The sequence below is a fragment of the Camellia sinensis genome, chromosome 15 (genome assembly GCF_055761805.1).
Source record: "Camellia sinensis isolate YWXY chromosome 15, ASM5576180v1, whole genome shotgun sequence".
Classification (NCBI taxonomy): Eukaryota; Viridiplantae; Streptophyta; class Magnoliopsida; order Ericales; family Theaceae; genus Camellia; species Camellia sinensis.
Genome location: NC_138975.1, coordinates 139,627,891 through 139,648,151, shown reverse-complemented (window position 1 = coordinate 139,648,151; position 20,261 = coordinate 139,627,891). Strand labels below are relative to the sequence as shown.

Sequence of the window (20,261 nt, the reverse complement as noted above, 5' to 3'; positions counted from 1 at the left end):
AGGAATTGCCAAAATGTTGCTCAAGGAGTTTTTGATGGTGGGCTCCACGTTATGTGAGAAAAAGATTTTTGATTGTTAAGGCTAATTTTCTGACCTGACAAGGTACAAAAATTGTGAAGGACAGATTTGATGGTTTCACAACTCCAGATGGTGGCTTTCCGTATCAAGATGAGTTTATCTGCAAAAAATAAATAGGATAGTGAAGGGCCACCTCTTCCCACTTTAATGGTTTCCAAGATGAATTCTCGCAGGCATTCAAGATAGTGATAAACATATATTCAAGGCATAAGATGAAAATTTAAGGGGAGAGAGGGTTCCCTTGACGGATACTGTCACGACCCAAACCCGCCCTTATAAGTTTAGCGTTGTAACTGGACAGTAATCCTTGAATTACCAAAGGCCTCTAAACAAAATAACATATAATTAAGGGCTGCAGAAGCAAATATACAAAAATTATACGTAGTCCATTGAGCTGTGCAAACATAAATGGGACAGATAAATTTAAACTTTAATGACACACATGTGACATCATATATATATACGTTAGTCGTGCATCACTCTCATATACATATAAAACAAAAGTGGGACTTAGCCCAGTGTACAGATAAACATAACTTGTTTAAAACCAAAAAGAAGACAAAGTCTTAAACATAAGTCATTTAGACTTGACTCGTTCACAAAAGGGAACCTCCTCGGAGGCACAACGGCTGGCTGACAAAACTGAGACGCCAACTCATCACCTCAGAGCCTGGTCACGCGCCTGGTCACCTACATACATAAATATAAACGGTGAGCAGAAGCCCAGTGAATAATAACCGAGTAAAGGTTTAAATGAATGATGTCTGTAACAGAAACAGAGTCATATACATAACTAGATTCAATTCGGAAACAAAATCATATACATGGTCTTATTCCTATTTGCAATTCATACATTTATTAAGGTCATTTGTGGTACATCCATTAGCATTGACAAATCTGATGACCCGTAAAAAAGACGGACATGAAGGCATTCTGATGACTCATGTACATAGAAACGTTTCCAATGACCAATAAAAGGACGACCATATAGGCATTCTGATTCTGATGACCCATAAAGGGACGCATATCATATGATGCTAAGGATGCCACGAATACATTTCAAAAACTTGGATAATAATTTATTCATACAAAACATAGCATTGTAGAAAAGTGATCACTTTATATCATCAGAAAATAATTAAAGTTAAACATAACTTTACAGAGTTATTACTCACAGTTGGCTCCAAAGCAAACAAACGGAATAGGCAAATCAGATATCTTGTGGCACGTGACCTACACAGATACAGAACGAATACGTATTAAATTACACACCCAAAATCATTAACTTAGTTCTTTCTTATCTTGGTGTGATTCTACCTTTTTATCCTTATTATTATGTCTTAATCTTGGCCTAGGAATGCCTATGATGCAAGGAGGATGCTAAAATGCACTTGAAAACACTTAACAAAACTTGCTGAAAATAGGGGTCCCGCTTGAGCTTAACTTCTTTCGCTCGAGCGAACATGAAAAATGTGAGTAGTCGCTCGAGTGCAACTTTTGCCGCCGGAGCGGTCTGTAAACTCTGCAAAAGTACTAGTTGCTTGATTTTTTCGCTCGACGCTTGCTCGACTCTCGTTCGAGCGTGAGACTCAGATCCTCGCTCGAATGCAATTTATGTCGCTCGAGTGGTCTGCAAAACATGTAAACTTCTGGAAGCTTGCATTTCATGCTCGAGCAAACTTCTGGTCACTCGAGCGAAGGTGCAAAAACAAAGGTGGTCACTTGAGCGCAAGATCTGTCGCTCGAGCGGAGAGGCAGAATTTTAGAATTTCCAGATTGCTGTTCAAGATGTAAAATAAGAGTTTAAAGCTCCAAACTCACTCCTTTGGGCCAAAAACTGAAGGGAACTTGTGTAAACATGCAAAACATCAAGAATTCAAAGTCGTTTCACAAAATCAAAGCCCAAAGGTAAGCCAATTAGGCAAAATCAAGCTTGAAATGTTGAAAACGTAACATGCATGCAATGAATTAAATTCAAAGCCTCCAAATCATAATTACATAAGGTGGAATGATGGAAAACAAAGTGAATTCCGAAAGCTATGGTATAATTGTCACATGCAAGTGAAATTTTTGACAATTAAACTCAAAATATAGGAAAACATGCATGCATGCATGAATTTATTCTCAATTCCAACCTTTAGCTCAATTCTTGTATAAATCCACCTATCTCACTTGATTCCAAACATTAACCAACTAAATTATAAAACTAAAAGCTAGACTTCCTTACCTTAGAGCCTTAATTATGTTCTACATGTCCAAATACTTGAACCTTGAAGGTCAACACCTAGAATTCTCTATAATTCTTCTTCCTCTCCTTGGTTTCCTAGCTCACACACACTCTCTCTCTCTCTCCCCCTCACGTTGGAGTCAAAAGGTCAGAAATGAGAGTGTAAAAGGCTCTAAGGCTTAACATTAGCCTTTTGTGGGCTCCACTAATGGAATTGATTCACCTTAATTAACTTAGGCTAGACAATGGGTTTAATTAATCTAATTTATTTTGTTCTGAATTGAATTTCAATTTGACATACCACAAAATTCTAAAAATGCTAAACAACACATAAAGCAAATCAATTTCTTAATCGGACGCCGATAAGGGCTTCAATTTACAAAACGAAACAAAAATGCAAACAGATATTTCTACGAGAGACACATAGAAACTCAAATAATGCGATGTACATGTAATTAGCTCATGAACCTTAATCACATGTTTGAAGCTAATCACAGGTCGAGGTTGTTACAGATACCCCTAGACAGATTGAAAGCTTCTGTGGTGCCACCATTGAGAATGATGGAGATTTCAAAAGAGGATATACAAGATAGAATGAGGTTGATCCAAAGCTTAGGGAAATTGAAAAAGATCAACACTCTCTGAATGAAACTCCATTCAAGCCTATCATAGGTTTTCTCAAGATCAAGTTTGATAAGGAAGTCACGAATTTTTCCCTTTTTGTACTTGAAGTTGTTGACCACTTCTTGTACAATAAGAACATTATTCGTACCTTTCCGACAGGGGATAAACTGGTTTGGAAAGAACTCATAATGTCTTTGAGATAAGGATGAAGCCTACTCACAAGGGTCTTGGTAACTAATTTGTAGACAGTGTTACAAAGACTAATGGGCCTAAATTGGGGCACGTACTCGGGTTTACCAACTTTGGGAATCAAACAGATGAAGGTCTTAATATAGGACGGGTTAATCGAGCTAGTGGTGAAAGCTTGGACAATAACCTCGTGAAGCGAGAGATTTATATAGTCCCAACATTTTTGAAAGAAAATGTGGTGGAAACCATCTGGTTCAGGGACCTTTAAGGGCTTAAGGGACCAAAGGATTTGTTTGAGTTCCACTAAGGATGGAATGGAGGTGAGGTGTGCATGATCTTCCAAGGGAATGGTAGGGAACAAGAGGTTGCAGTTGGCCACTAAGGGATCGCAAAGGAAGGAAGTTTAAAAGAGCTCTTTAAAGTGACTCACAAAGAGTGATTTAATTGTCTCTTCCTCAAAGATCCAGCTCTCATCAGGGCATTTGATGGCTAAGATCTTGTTGTGCCTACGACGAGATAGAGTTGAAAGGTGAAAGAATTTGGTATTTTGGTCTTCATCGAGTGTAAAATTAACCCTAGATTTGAGCGCCATTGTACTCTGGGATGAGGGAATCCTGTAGGTTGTAGAGAAAGGTGGATGGGGAATGTTCAAAGGCTTTTAGGGTACCTAACAGTTGACGTCTAAGTCTTTTTTTTCCAAGTGAAAATGTTGCCAAAAGTCTCTTTGTTCCAGTTTTGGATAGCAATCACAAATTTGTCCACACTAGGAAGGTAGGGGTTTTTTGAGGTTGTTAGATGGATCAGATAACTAGAGGCTTTCAAGTCTGAAGGGGCGGACAATTGAGTGGGGATTGTGTTGAGGAGAATGGGGCAGTGGTCAGAATGAAGACAGGGAATATGGAGGACGTGGGAGTAGGGGTAAAGGAGGTTCCAGTTATTATTACTCCAACAGCGGTCTAATCTTTCCCTAATAAGTCCTCCCGTGTTTCTAAGGTTTGTCCAAGTAAATTTGGTTCCAGAGAAACTGAGGTCAATGAAACCACGGTGGTTAATACAACCTCGGAATTGGAGAGCACTATGAGTATTAACAGGTCTTCCCCCATACTTGTCTGTGCTGTTAAGAACTTCATTAAAGTCCTCCATTATTAACCAAGGGTAGTGCTGTGCATCAGCTATTTGTTTGATGTTATCCCAAAGATTCTGTCTTAACCTGTATTGAGGATTAGCATAAATAGTAGAAAATAAGCAAGGAGTTGGGTTAGAAGGAACCTGGACACACGCATGGATCTCTTGCATGGATACAGAGAGGATGTCACACTGAAAGCTCATTCTACATGAACCAAATGCCTCCTGCGAAACCAGCTGGTTGCACAATGTGGACGTTTGAAAACCCCAAATTCTTGCTCAATCTTTTCCCCCTGTCCCCTTGTACTCGAGTTTCTATGAGTACCACTAGGTGGGGCTTGTGGACTTGTATGAGATCGAAGTAATGAAGCCGGAAGTGAGGGTTTGCGGTGCCCCTGCAGTTCCATAATAGGATTTTCATTGGAGGTTTAAACATTGTTGGTGGAGGCAGCAATGGATCCTCCATCCAGTTCATTTGTGGGTCCTCCGTTATCCATTCCTCTCTCAACGTCAGTGTTTGATTGGTCGTTAAAGACGGGGAGTAGGGTAATCAAGATTTTGAAATTGAACAAGTTTGTCTCCACATCACATTTGTGCACTAGATAGTCCAATTGGATTAATGAGGCTTATTATAGTCTCACTCTGATAATTCAAAGATAACTAATTGAAAAGTCTTATTAGAAAAATGGGTGCATCAATAAAGTCTTCCTAACTTTTTGGTGCACCAAAAAGTCCTATTCAGTTTTAATTGTTACTATAAAATTTTATTTTTTATTTTTTTAGAAACGTTTTCATAAAAAAAAAAAAATCACTAATTGTTAATTTTTAGTTACAGTTTAAAAATTTATCACAAAAAAATATCATTAATTATCAATTTTTCGTAACAGATTCAAAATTGTCACAAAAGATTTTTAAGTCCAACTATTATGACTTTTTAATCTATAAAACGCTTATAGAACTTAATACCTGTGAGTAATTAACCCATAATTTAATTTATCTATTTTGTAAGTCTTTTTGTGCAAATCGCCTACGAAAAAAAAAATTAATTAATATTTATCTTCAGAAAAATAAAAGATAATAATGATTTTAAAAATAAATTACTTATTTTTTAAAAAAATAAATATAATAAAATAATATAATTGCAATTATTACATCAAATCTTATGTCAATTTATAGTGTTGCCAAACATTACATCAAATTTGACGTAAAGTTATTCAATTATTACAATTTGACAAGGTTCTTTCTCGGCACCCTTCTATGACACGGCCACAAATGACATTTTTATTTAAAAACTTGTGTGGAAAAAAAAATTAAAAATAATATTATTGAGCAATAAAATTGTCAAATTATAATGTTTTCCATAGGCAAAGCTTCTTTTGGCTCATTTTAGGGCTCGTTTGATAAGTGATTTTTTTGGTCCAAAAGTTATTAAAAAAAATAAAAAAGCTAACAACTCATACTAAAAAGTCAAAAATTCTCTTTTCTTTTTACTTTTTACATATCTTTTCGTAAAAAATTAAAAAATTATTCTAAACATACTAATTTTTTTTACATCACATTTTAGCTAAAAATCAAAAAATTATTAAAAAAACCTACTCCCAAATGAGATTATCCTTTATATGTTAAATTCTTCTTCTCTGTTTACTGAGATTTTTCCCCCTTTGGCTTTTTAGTCTTTTGGGGGAGCCAAGCACTATAATTGACTCCCACTTGATACAAATATGTCAATTTTGAATTAATGCAACGTTTGGGAGTAGGTTATTTTTAGTATTTTTTTAATTTTTTATAAGAAGATGTGCTAAAAAGTAGAGAGAGTAATGTGACAGCTTATAGTGACTTTTTAACTATTGAAAGTTGCAAATGAGGCCTAAGTCAAGTAAGATGAACTAGCTTTTAGGCCTTTTCACATTTTCCTTTTTGGGAAAATCTTGAGTGTACAATGTGCCTGTTTGGCAGAGCTTAATTACAGCTTATTTCAGCTTTCAGTTTAATTTAAGCTATTTTGATGTGTTTAGTTTAGCTTATAGCTTATAGCTTATAGCTTTTTGGAAGTCAGAAATCAACTTATTCTTTGAGTGGGGCAGGAGATGCTTTAAGAATAAGCTGGAAATCAGCTTAAGCTGAAAGTTATAAGCTATAAGCACTTTCCCACAGCTCTACCAAACAGGGCCAATGCATACTATGTGTAACTTTATACAAAATTACATAAATTTTTATGAATTTATATAAATAGTTTCATAAAAATACCTAAATTCAATACAAATATACGTAACCATATAAGTTTTTTATGAATTTTTTGTGTGATTACTTATGTAAATTTGTGATAATTTCTATAATTTTATATAGAATTACATACGGTGTGTATTGCATATTGGAGCTTTTTTTTTTTTCCAAGGAAGAATTACCTCTCAGTGAGAAATAAAAAAAATATATTTACAAAAAATATAAAAAATTATGATTTTAATATTAATATTTATAATATTTATCACTATTTGAAAAATATTTGAAAAATATTTTTTTTCGAATCCCACTTATATGTAATTTTTCATTTTTAAAAAAAGAATAGTCGTTTGAGAAGTGGTTGGAAGATTGGGACTTGTACACAAACAATTATCCAATGGTAAGAATGGTACAATGACATATGTAATGATATTTACCACAAAATAAAACTCAGAGTCATCTTATTTTTTTGGCCCATGATAAGATTCCTTCTTGATTAAGGCCTATTTTGAAAAGATAATTAAAAAATAATTTTTTTGATTTTTAAAAAAAAAATTGAAAAAATATATAAAAAAACATAACAGATAAAATGACTCAAAATATGTTAAAAGTTAATTTTTGACTACCAACTCACTTCCTAAAAGAACCCTAATTAGGAAAATTTGAGTATCAAACATTTTGTCGTTCATTTGATTTGAATGCATCTGAAGGAGAGGGAACAAGATTGGCAATCTTTTGTTTGATCCCATGACTTCTTTTTTTTTTCTTTTTTTTTTTTTTTGTAGTACTTTATTGTGTTTTGAGTTTAGGTCATTACCATCATGCATATTTTAAAAAGAATTATAAATAAAAAGAAATTAATTAAAAATTATAAAAGTACAGACGTATAGGAGATTTCTTCTCTAACAAGGTCATAATTTTAAACTCATTTATATTTCTATATTTTTATAATGGTTACAAAAGGTTTTTAAGTCTAACTAATAAGATTTTTTAATCTACACAAACACATGTAAAACTTAATGGTACAAAAGTCCTTTACAAGGCATGACTTGTGAGTAATTAACCCATAATTCAATTTATCAATTTTATAAGTCTTTATGTGTAAATCGTCCATATATATATATATATATATATAAAGATTTGATTAATATTTATCTTTAGAAAAATAAAAGATAAGAATGATTTTGAAAATAGATTACTTATTTTTTTTGAAGACAAATGTAACAAAATAATATAACTACAATTATTAGATCAAACCTCATAACCAATTTATAGTGCTGCCAAACATTATGTTAAATTTGACGTAAAGTTTTACAATTATTAAAATTTGACAACATTCATTCTCTCTACCCTTCTATGACACGGCTACAAATGACATTTTTATTTAAAAAATTGTTTGAAAAAAATTAAAAACAATATTCATGAGATATAGAATTATCAAATTATAATGTTTTCCATAGGCAAAGCTTCTTTGCTCATCTTATCATCCTTTAGATGTTCAATGCTTCTTCTCTGCTCACTGAGATTGTGTTCCCCTTTCTTGGTTTTTTAGGTCATGTTTGTCTGGCTTTTGAGGAAGGGAGATTGAACTAATAGCATGCAGGACCTACCTAAAGAGTCTTTGGTTGAAGACATAAGGGGGTGTTTCTTACAGGTTTTCAAAGCTAACTTATGGCTTTTAGCTTTGAAAAAATTATTTTGAACTGTTTGGTTAAACTTATTTCAAACAGCTTCTGATTCTAGCAGCTTATTTTAACTCAAAAACCTGATTCTGAGAAGCTACTCACCCCTTGCTTCTGATTATCAACTTCTGCTGTGGACATGTTAATTTATGGTTATATTCTTAATTTTTTTTATTTTTTATTTTTTTAAAAATAGAAAAAGACCCAAATAGACTATAGATTATTATTATTATTATTATTATTATTATTATTATTATTATTATTATTATTATTATTATTATTATTATTTATGAGAAATGTAGACAAACAAAAAATAAAAATTAATTGAAAAAGTTATTTCACAGCTTATTTAACAAACGCTACTCAACAACTTAAATCTATAATCCAACAACTACACCAAACAGATTAACAACTTCTGATTAAAATCATAATCTATAATCTGTTAAGCTATAATCTATAAACTGTTTTAACAGCTACACCAAACGGGGCCTAAGTAAGGGGATTAACTATCCCCTTGGATTAGTAATCCCTCTATGTGGTAGGACTAACAAAGCTATTGGAGGGTTGTGATTAGAAATTGAGTGAGGAGATTAGTGAATTTTTAAATGATTTTTAAGTAAAAATTATTTTTTTTAGTACAAAAAAATAATAATTATAATATTAAAAAATACTAAAAATTTAAAATTATTAATTTTATATATTAATACAATCTATAGTATTGCTAATCTGAGAGTGTATAAACAAACACTCTTCATCCTACATCTCCAATTTAATACCAACACCCTAATAATTTTCTTACTTAATCTCATTATAATCTTAATTCCCTTCATCCAATATAGCCAAAAAAACGTGGCTTTACATCAAGTTTTCAACAAATAAATATTAGAGTATGATTGCATACATATTATCCTCTCCAAATTTCACTTTAACAAGAATCTCATATATTGAGTTGTCAATTTTTATTTTTTTTTTCTAGAATAAAAGGAAATGAGAAAAACAAAATTAATAAAGGTGAGACATATGCCTGGTGCAAGTAAGAAGTGTGCCACAAGAACACAATTTTCATGATTTCATTGATTTATAATTTTTTATTTATATGATATTTCCCATATAATTTTGAAAAGAACAAAATTATTTCCCCATGTTGCAACTTGACCATAGTTGTATAGAAAAATAATGTTGTATGACTATTAATTGCTCAAACAATTATTATCTATCATCCTCACAATCCATATGAATCAATTTTCTCAAAGATTAAAAAGTGCCGGTATTATTGTGATACATGTTGAATTGGAGAAAACAAAAAGTTCACTTCAAGTGTCGTTTTCCACATAAAAAAGTTTCCCGTTGAAATTGAGGACTTGGATTTATAAGAAGGGTAGGCCCGTTGGTACGTTAGGCTCTTCCTAAATAGTTGCACCAATTAATCATAACAATAATGATTCATCCCACTAAAAATATCATCACTAATAGTACTAATGCATTAAAAAAGTAAAAAAAAAAAAAATACAACGCCAAGACCAAAACATCACATCATTAATGACGGGACCCACTGCCACCTAATTAGTGGGAGCACTAATTAGTGCTCCCAAGCATTTTTCTAATCATAAATAATGAACCTATCACATCAACTACAGCCTGTATTTTATGACTAAAAAACACAAAATTTCATAACTAAAACTAATTTAAATCAAAATTAAACAAAAAAATCATAAAAATCTTATAACAAACTGCCACAAAGACTAAGGCCTCGTTTGGGAACAAGCTAATTTAGTAACTTTTTTGGCTAATTGGCTAAAAAGGTAGGTAAAAAAAACTTGTATGTTTGAGATGACTTTTTGACTAATCACGAAAAGCTGTGCAAAAAGTAGAGAGAAGCCGTAATTGTTGACTTTTTGGTATGGCTAATTGGCTAATTGGCTAATTTAGTAACTTTTTGACTTTTTGGCTAAAACAGAGCCTTCCCAAACGAGGCCTAAATTCATTACAAATTTAACAATAACAAAATCTCATAACTATTGCGGGGTTCACCTTTGCCTACAAAGTATGATTCTGTTGGTTAAATCTAATATGTGTCGTGTGGCATGATAAAAAAATGATATATATAATCAAAGAAATAATTTATTGACACCTGATACTTACTGATACTGATGTGCACCCAAGAGGGTCCGGCCCACGGTTCAAGACCCAGCTCATGGCCTAAGAATTGAAGTCCAGTAATCTTGAGAAGCCAATGTTGGATCACAACCAATAGCATTCAAACACTTGTCAGGTAGAGAATTAACTACGTAAGCAGACAAAGATCCTACAAAGTTATTGCACCCACACATCAGCCATTTAATGAGGCCCTTGTAGCATTAAATATGGCAACTCCTTTATATCGAAGGACGCAGACGCACCATGAACGATGTCAACTATCCCATAAACTTTCGGCAAACAAGACAGCTTGGAATGGACAAAGAAATGATGAGCAAAGGGTATAAGGAAGCTTTTGAGATACGTTGAGGTTAAGTTTTTTACCCACTGGCTTCTCTCTCTCTCTCTTTCTCTCTTTCTCTCTCTCTCTCTCACACAAATCAATCTGCCCTAACCTAACTTGATCATCGGAGTGTCTGTCGGGGGACTACCTCTCCCTTTGGACCTTTTTGCAAGCACGTTTTGAGGACACCAAAGCCAGCAGACCTGTTAGAAGCGTGGATCAGTCTGACCCATCCTCCATTGAAGTTATTGCATTATCAGTTGGCGCCGTCTGTGGGAAAAATCTCTGGTAGAGAATTGTGTTCATTGTCACCGGAGGAAGCTCCGAATATCACCCATCTCCTACACCAGGATAGATGGCTACGACGAGATCCATTGCTTCACAACACCATGTTGGTAACCCCGAGGTTGAGTCCTCCAACCCCAATAACCCGCCTCCATATTTCGCAGAACTCACTAACAGCATCAACCACCTAACTGAACAAAACCAAGCCCTGATCAATGCTTTGCTCCAGCGCAACTTACCTATCCCTCATTCACCACCCCAAATAGTCCCCCTAAACCCGGAACAAATCCACAATCATCACCAATTCCCACCACACATGTCCTAAGGAATATTCCCACCTTTCGTTCTGCGGCCTCAACCGTTGAATCTTGACGAACTACGAGCCCTTCTTCTAGGCTCGCAGCTCAGTCAAAAGGGACCACTGCCTTTCCATAACCATCCACCACCGCACCACGTTGCCATTCATGAAAGCGAGGCTACCAGTGTTCAACCCCCGATTCATGCTTACAGGGACAATGCCCCCGTTTAAGATGAAGAACTACGGGCCATACAGATTCAGCTGCGAGGGGTCATGCAGAACATGCAACTCAAACCTTCTTCCATCGTCAACTCTTCTTTTATGGCTTCCATTATGGATAAAGCTCTGCCCTCTAAGTTCAAAATGTCATCGATGGACACCTTTGATGGTACCACTGATCCGGTCGACTATGTGGAAGCGTATCAGACACTAACGATCCTCCATACCTTCTCGGACGAAATCATGTGTCGTGCTTTCCCCGTCACCTTCAAGGCGTTGGCGTGGCTCTAGTTCAACCAGCTCCCTCCAAACTCTGTTACTTCTTTCCACTAGCTTAGCGAATTTTTCTTGCGCCATTTTATCGGTGCTTAGCGGCAATGACATCCGGCTACCCAACTGCTAAATATCTGGCAAACCAAGGGGGAATTGTTGCGCAACTTCGTTACTCGATTCAATACAGAGGCCTTACAAGTGGAGGAAAATGATAACAAGGTCGTTCTTACAACCTTTATGGCCAGGTTGCGCCCTTCAAATTTTCTCTTTTCCCTTTCCAAGGACCCCCCAACCGCAAAGCCAAAAAATACATGAATGCCGAAGACTCTCTGGCGGCTCGCCAAGACTCCGCATCTAAAGCCTCACAGAAAAAGGAAAAGCAAAAAGAACCTGAGCCCAAGCACTCACAATATACTCACCGACCCCCACGATCGGACCGACAAGCCCCTACCCAGCTACCTGGTCAGTTCGAATGATACACACCTCTTAACTCACTTATGGAGCAGGTCTTACACCAAATCCAGCGTAACTATGACCTCAAGTGGCCCTAACCATCGAAATCCCCCTCCACCAGGCGAGAACAATCCACATATTGCCATTTCCATCGTGACCACGGCCATACCACTGAAGAATGTATCAACCTCAAAGACCAAGTCGAGGATTTGATCCGCCAAGGGCGCCTCAACCGATTCACAGCAACCCGCCTCCGTCAAAGACCAAGGGCCGACCCCCCGTGACGCAATGACCGACACACTCTTCCTAGACAACCTAAACTACCTAGATGGCATGATGATCGGGATCCATAATAACCCCGCACGCAAGACGGTCTTACCCCTTCGGTTGGCGAAATCAGGGTCATCGCTGGAGGGCTAGCATGCAACGGACCATCTCGGTCGGCACAGTGAGCTAAGCTCCAAAAAATCAGGCAAGGCTTCGATAAGGAAGTGACAACGGTAGCCCGCCCCTATAAGCAACCTAAGCAATGGTCTGAACCAATCACCTTTACGGAGTCGGACGGCACAGACATCCAATACCCCCATGACAACCCCCTGGTCATTTCTGCCCTCTTATCGAACTACAAAGTCAGGCGAGTACTTGTTAATAATGGCAGCTCCTCAGATATCATCTTCCTCAACGCCTACCGATAACTCAAGGTCGGGAACGAAAAGTTGTCGCCTCTACAAACCCCTATGGTCTACTTCACTAAGGATAGGGTGACCTCCCTAGGCTCCATCGACCTTCCAATTACTATCGGAGAGTATCCACGGCAGTCCATAAAATTACTCACTTTCCTCGTCGTCGACCGTCCTTTCACTTACAGCATCATACTTGGACGCACAGCCCTCAACGCCTTCCAGGCTGTAATCTCCACGTACCATTTGGCCAAGAAATTTCTAACTGATTAGGGGGTCAGCACAGTGAGAGGCGAACAAACGGTGGCCAAAGAATGCTATGTTACCTCACTAAAGGATGTCAAGCTGAGGGAGGCTATGATCATAGAAGACTTTGATGTCAGAGACGAGGAGGAGCTAATCAGAGGAGAACCAGTAGAGGAACTAGTTGAAGTACTTATTGATCCCACCGACCTAACGAAGACGACTAAAGTTGGCAGCCAATTGTCCCCCCAGATCAAGGCCGATCTTAAAGCCCTCTTAGCCGAGCATAATGATGCCTTTTCTTGGACTCACTCGGACATGTCGGGTATTAACCCTTCTCTTATTACTCATTGCCTCAGTGTTGAGCTCCAGTTTCGACCGTTCCGCTAAAAACAGCGTATTTTTCATCTAGAGCGCAACAATCTCATCGCTGCTGAGGTAAACAAGCTGTTGAAGGCCTAGTTCATTAGAAACGTGGACTATCCCAAATAGTTATCCAATGTGGTCTTGGTCTGCAAAAATAACGGCAAGTGGAGACTTTGCATCTACTACTCCGACCTCAACTGAGCTTGCCCTAAAGATAGTTACCCCTTACCTAGGATAGATCTATTGGTTAATGAAATGGCAGAACACCAGATGCTTAGCCTCATGGATGCCTTCTCAGGCTATAATCAGATCTTAATGCATGCAGCTGACCAGGAGCACACCTCCGTGTGATGTCGTTCGATTTGAAGAATACGGGAGTCACATACCAACACCTGGTCAATGCCATTAGGTCAGAATATGGAAGTCCACATTAATGACATGCTCGTTAAAAGCAAACTCTCCTCCGATCACCTAGCAGACCTGCGGGAGACCTTCCAAGCCTTGCGTAAGTATAAAATGAAGCTAAACCCAGAGAAGTGCACCTTTGGCGTTGGGTCTGGTAAGTTTTTAGGGTTCATGGTCAACCACAGAGTTATTGAGGCCAACCCAAAGAAGATCAAGGCCTTAATAGAAATGCACTCCCCCTGAACGATAAAGGAGGTTCAGCGACTTATGGACAGAGTAGCCACCCTCAATCACTTCATATCCAGAGCAACCAACAAGTGCCTCATGTTCTTCAAGGTGCTTAGAAAGGCTTTTAACTAGACTACCGAGTCCGAAGAGGCACTCCAACAGCTAAAGCAGTGCATGGCAAACACTCCCCTCCTCTCTCAAGCAATTTCGGGGGAGACCCGCTTCCTCTAATTACCGGTCTTCCATACTACAGTCAGCGTTGCCCTAATTAAAGAGGAAGACTCGGCCCAGCACCCGGTTTATTACATCAGCCGCGCACTTTGAGGGGCCGAACATAATTATCCATTATTGGAAAAGATGGCCCTATCTCTAGTCATCGCCTCCAGATGCCTTCAACCCTACTTCCAAGCCCACTCCAAAGTGGTTCTCATAGAAAAACCCTTGAAAAAAGTTATGCAATAACCAGAATCGTCAGGTAGACTCATGTAATGGTCTGTTGAATTAAGCTAGTACGAGATCTCTTACCGACCCCGAACAGCTATCAAAGACCAGGCTATTGCAGATTTTATCCTGGAGTTCACCAACCTCACTCCAGACCCAACTCCTCCACCAGCACCCGTCATTCCAGATATGGAGGACCCCCACTCCTAGACTCTTAGCGTTGACGGCTCATCGCGCAAAGAGAGTAGTGGAGCTGGCCTGATCCTTACCACTCCAGAGGGCGAGTACTTCAAGTGCACTCTCTGATTCCTCTTTACCGAAAACAACAATGAGGCTGAATATGAGGCCTTAATAGCAGGACTTTGGCTGGCCAGAGACATTGGAGTCGACCATCTCCAAGTGTCTAGTGATTTCCAATTGGTCGTCGGACAGATAACAGGTGAGTTTGATACAAAAAAGGACACAATGTGATCGTATAAGGACGTCGCTCTCCCCCTCACCTGCCTCTTTAATAGTTTTCAAATCAAGCATGTCCCTAGGTTAGAGAATTCCCAAGCAGATGAAATGGCCCAGTTAGCCTCAGCAAACCAATCAGACCTCAGCCACGGTATCCAAATTGAATACTTGACCCATTCAGCAGTTTCACTAGCTCAACCGGAGGTTCACCTGCTCCAGGACGAACCTATCCCATAGGCCCAAGACATTATCTCATTCTTAGAATGGGGTGTCCTACCAGCCAATAAGCTGGCGGCCATCAAAATCAGAGCTCAGTCATCTAACTATGTGATTATTGATGGCATCTTATACAAATGGGGATTCTCACACCCATTCATCAGATGTTTAAATGCTGACCAAGCTACCTATGTGATGAGAGAAGTCCATGAAGGGGTTTGCGGGAACCACTATGAGGGATGGTCTTTAGCTCATAAAATCCTTTGCATAGGTTACTTTTGACCCACGCTCAACAAAGACACCATCAACTTTGTACAAAAATGTGACAAGGGCCAGCGCTTCGCCAATATCTCTCATGCCCCTCCAATAGAGCTGATCATGCTCAGCAGTCCTTATCCTTTCGCTAAATGAGGAATTGATCTTGTAGGCCCTCTACCGACCGGTAGAAGCAAAGTAAAGTTTGTCGTGGTCACCATCGATTACTTCACTAAGTGGGTGGAAGTAGAGCCCCTTGCTAAGATTATCGAGCGGAATACCACTAAGTTCATTTGGCAGTCGATAGTGGGCCACTTCGGGGTTCCTCAAGCCATCGTCTCCAACAATGGCAAGCAGTTTGACAATGCCAAATTCAGAGAATTCTGTGAAAAGCTCAACATCAAGCCTTGTTTCTCCTCCCTTGGCCACCGCCAAGCTAACGGCCAAGTGGAAGTCACCAACTGCTCTCTATTGAAAATAATTACGACCAAGTTAAAAGCCACCAAAGGACTCTGGGCCGAGGAATTGCAAAACATTCTCTGGTCTTATTGGACGGCGGCCATAACACCTACTAGGGAGACCTCTTTTCGCTTAACATACGACACTGAGGCAGTGATCCCCGTAGAAGTTGGCCTGCTGACTACTAGGATCACCCATCTCGATCCACAACTAAACGAAGAATTTCAACGAGTCGACTTGGACCTCATTGAAAAATTGCGGAACACCGCCACCGTCTGACTAGCTTCATACTAGCAGAAAGTAAGGCAGCACTATAATCGCTGAGTCCGACCTTGAGAATTCGTAATGGAAGACTTTAGTCCTACGAGAAGCCACTTTTACTACCAAAAACCCAACCGAGGGGAAGCTAGCCACTAAGTGGGAAGGATTTTACATTATCAAATCCAGTCCACGCCCAAGTACCTATCGTCTACAAGATATGGACGGCAGAGATCTCCCTCACCCATGGAACGCTGAACACTTAAAACGGTATTTCCAATAAGATGAAGTCATTTCCTGTTGTTTTGTTCATTTTACTGTTCGGTCCACTTGTTCATTTTTTCATTCCAATGCAATGTATACGCTGACAGTGGCACCACTGCAAATCAATGACAAACACATTCCCCTTCCTCTATTATTTATGCTGTACAATTCATAGTGTGACATGCTAACTAAGCCCTCCAAGCCTCAGCCAGACTGAGCTTGAAAAGCTCAGCTAAACTGAGTCAAACAAAACCTCAGCCAGACTGAGCCTAAAGAACTTAACCAGACTGAGTCAAGCAAAGCCTTAGCCAGACTGAGCCCTCTAAGCCTCAGCCAGACTAAGCCTGAAGAGCTTAGCTAGACTGAGTCAAACAAAACCTTAGCTAGACTGATCCTGAAGAACTTAGCCAAACTGAGTCAAGCAAAGCCTCAGCTAGACTGAGCTCTTCAAGCCTCAGCCAGACTGAGTCAAACAAAACCTCAACCAGACTGAGTCAAGGAAAACCTCATCCAGACTGAGCTCTCCAAGCCTCAGCCAGACTGAGTCAAACAAAACCTCAGCCAGATTGAGCTTAAAGAACTCAGCCAAACTAAGTCAAGTAAAGCTTCAGCCAGATTGAGCCCTCTAAGCCTCAACCAGACTAAGCCTGAAGAGCTCAGCCAGACTAAGTCAAACAAAGCCTCAATCTAACTAAGCCTGAAGTGCTCAGCCAGACAAAGTCAAACAATCCTCAGCCAAACTGAGACAAGCAAGCTTCAATTAGACTAAGTCTACCACTCCATTTAAGTATCTCATTTCCTTAATAAACAGAGCTCACGATCAATTCTGCATGTCCACACTTAAAAATAAAACATTTGCATGTGTGACATTGAACTCAAAATCAAGCCAATTCTTGACTGGCAAATTTGAAGGCAAAACAAACACAGACAATTCATTAATGCTTCACTAGAATTAAAAGACTAGTTTTTATCATTTCATTAATATTGTACAACTTTTTATCAACGCAGTTTAAACCTTTAAGCAACCTAAAGTACCACCAAAAAAAAAAAAAAAACAAACAACAACAACAACAAAAACAAAAACAAAAACAATCCACACCAAATTAGGCCAAGTCTTCAGTCTGCTCTCCCTCCATCTTCTTCGTTGGATGCTAAGTTTTTCTCATCCACACCCTCAATGTAGCGATCCCGATTTCAACCCTTCTTTCATGTTTTGCCACTTCTACTGGGCAGGTTGGGTATCAAGCTACCCAGTCAGCTCACGGGGGTCCAAGGAGAAGCACCCCTTGGTGGGTTCGAGGGCAACGCCCTGGTGGGGTTGAGGGGCAGCGCCCCCAAAGAAAAAATACAAAATGCATTCGAAGTTGCTTGTCCGCTCGAGTGGCTATTTATGTGCTCAAGTGGAGAATGTTTTGTTCCAGAAGTTTGACTTGTCTGCAAAAGTACTAGGAAAGTGTATTTGACGCTCGAATGGGGGTTTCCACGCTCGAGCGAACCATGTTATATCAGTTCGTGAATCTGATATTTCAGATCACTTTTGTATATCTCTCTCTCTCTCCATAAACCCTTTCATGCCCCATCTCTCTACATTTCCCTACGCCAAATTGGATCAAAACCTTGATTTCTCAAGATCCATTAGAGTTCTGACATAAGTTCTTCATCAAAATTGGTTAACTTCTCAAGGGCTTCATTGTGCGTGGTGAAGATCGAGTTTCAACACCGTTGATTTTGGGGGTTTCATTTCATTTCATCTTCAAAACTTGAGGTATGAATTTTCTTAGAGTTATATATATATATTTTGCAAGATCTATATGATTTTAGAAATCATCTTTCGATAACTGTGAAAATTGATTGTTGATTCAAGAAGTTGAGCGATTTTGAAAGTGGATTTTTCTCTTGTTCTTTTAAAATGATCTCATGGGTCTTGATCTTCGTTGATTGAAGAAAATATGATTTTGGAAAGTTTTCTTTTAAAAGATTTGGGTTGTATAGTTTTGGTAAGAAAACCTTGAAATTGGAGATTTTTAAAAGAGACTGAAAATCCATGAATGATATTATTATATTTATTTTGTGTGTCAAAATAAATGGATGTTTGGAAAATTTCTTATTTATAGTTATATAAATGATGAATTTCATGGAATACAAGAATTGTTGTTCATTTTGGAAATTATTGTTCAAAACGTTGAAATAGTCTTGAAATGACTAATTGTTGAGGATACTTGAGAATAGAGAATTGTGTTATTCCTTGGATGATGAATTGGAATAAAAGTATATATATTCATCTTGTGAAATTGGAATATCAATTCATTTGATTACATTAAACTTTGAAAGTTGATTTAAAAACTTGCATTGAGAAAAGAATGTTGAGAAACAAGTTTCCATGAATTGGTTTTGGGATAAATACGGTGGTAAGTCTTGACAGGTGGTGTAGATGAAATTGAATAAGTGTCGAGCTTTCCAGTTAATACTGGTAAAAATGACAAATTATAGGTGTCGAGCCTTCCAATCAATGTTGGTAAAAATGACAAATTGGTAGTACTTATATAGTCTACTTGCAGACACCAACCTAGGGATTACCGGAGTCATATTACCATTCTTGAAATGAATTGTTAAGTTTTGAAGAATTGAAATTGCATGACATCATTGAGCATGATGGCTTTCAAAGATGAAGATGTGATTTTCTTTCAAAATGACATAGCATGGCATGTGCATTTCATCTCTTGAGACTTGTATGAAATGTATATACTTTGTTAAGAATTTCCTACAAGGCTTTATGCTCACCCTACGGGATTTTTGTGCAGGAAAAGATGTGGTGATGCCGCCTAACTAGAGGTGAGGAAATGTGTGTTGAGAGTACGAGGCTCTCATTTTGCTATGACTCTGTGTGTAAGCCAAGGGCTGTATATGTGTGGGTTTGAATAACCATTTTGTGTAACCAAGCTCAAGCCTTGGAAACTTGTAAACCCCTTGGGGGTATTTATTTATTTATTTACTTGTTGTTGGATTAATGTATTGTTGCATGAAGAACTATTGTATCATATAATGTAAGTGTGGAGATTTATATTCGGTTTTCCTTGAAAGAGCCATGATTGCTGTATTATCATTTGGGTTAGAAATTTGGGGCGTTATAACTTGGTATCAGAGCTACCGGGTTTGAATACTTAGAGCTCATGGGAAGTAGTTGTTTAACCACAATGGGTTCATTTAGCATGCTTAGGAAGTGTTATGCATTTTGTGACTATGTGATAACATGTTTATGTGACTACATGGATATGGGACTGGACTTTTGGGATGTTGTTTGCGCCTGTTAAATTCCTTGAGGTCTCATTAGAAGGGTGCTTGATCAATACTCGTTTCACTAAGAATTCTTCGTTTTTCGTTGGACGAATTTCATCGTAAAAGAATAGTTCGTATGTGTTTACATGACTAAGTGCTTATGTGGAGTGAAATTGAATTGTGTATATGGTATAGAAATATATGGAATTGTTGTAGTTGAACGTGTGAGTCAAGTTACGAGCACATATGAGTTAATGTGCTAAATTATTTCTCTTGTGTCCTCTATTAGGATGTCAGGAAGGGGTCAAGTCCGTGGTGGTAGAGGCGGGAGGCGTGGTAGGGCTCGCTGAGGTATGCATGAGGTATCGGTCCATAGAGTTTTGGTACAAGAAGAGGGGTTTGGCCAAGCTAATATAGCCAAGCAAGCAGGCTACGCTAATGTGGTCGAGCAGGTGGGATAAGCGGGTCAAACCGCAATGGGGGCCCTAGCTCGAGAAATGGCAGGGGCTTTAAGAAAGTCTATGAACTTGTTGAGGGTAGAGAATCAAGCCCGAGAGAACAC

The 20,261-nt window shown here is 38.2% G+C and overlaps 1 long non-coding RNA gene across 1 annotated transcript; it reads right to left on the bottom strand.

Moving 5' to 3' along the window:
* Positions 1 to 500: 500 nt before the first annotated feature.
* LOC145813425 (uncharacterized) lies at positions 501 to 4,714 on the bottom strand. Its single transcript, XR_014356490.1, has 3 exons — positions 4,388 to 4,714; positions 1,254 to 1,311; positions 501 to 768 (listed from the first exon to the last, which is right to left on the bottom strand). It is a non-coding gene; the product is annotated as an uncharacterized LOC145813425 (long non-coding RNA).
* Between the last annotated feature and the right edge of the window lie 15,547 nt (positions 4,715 to 20,261).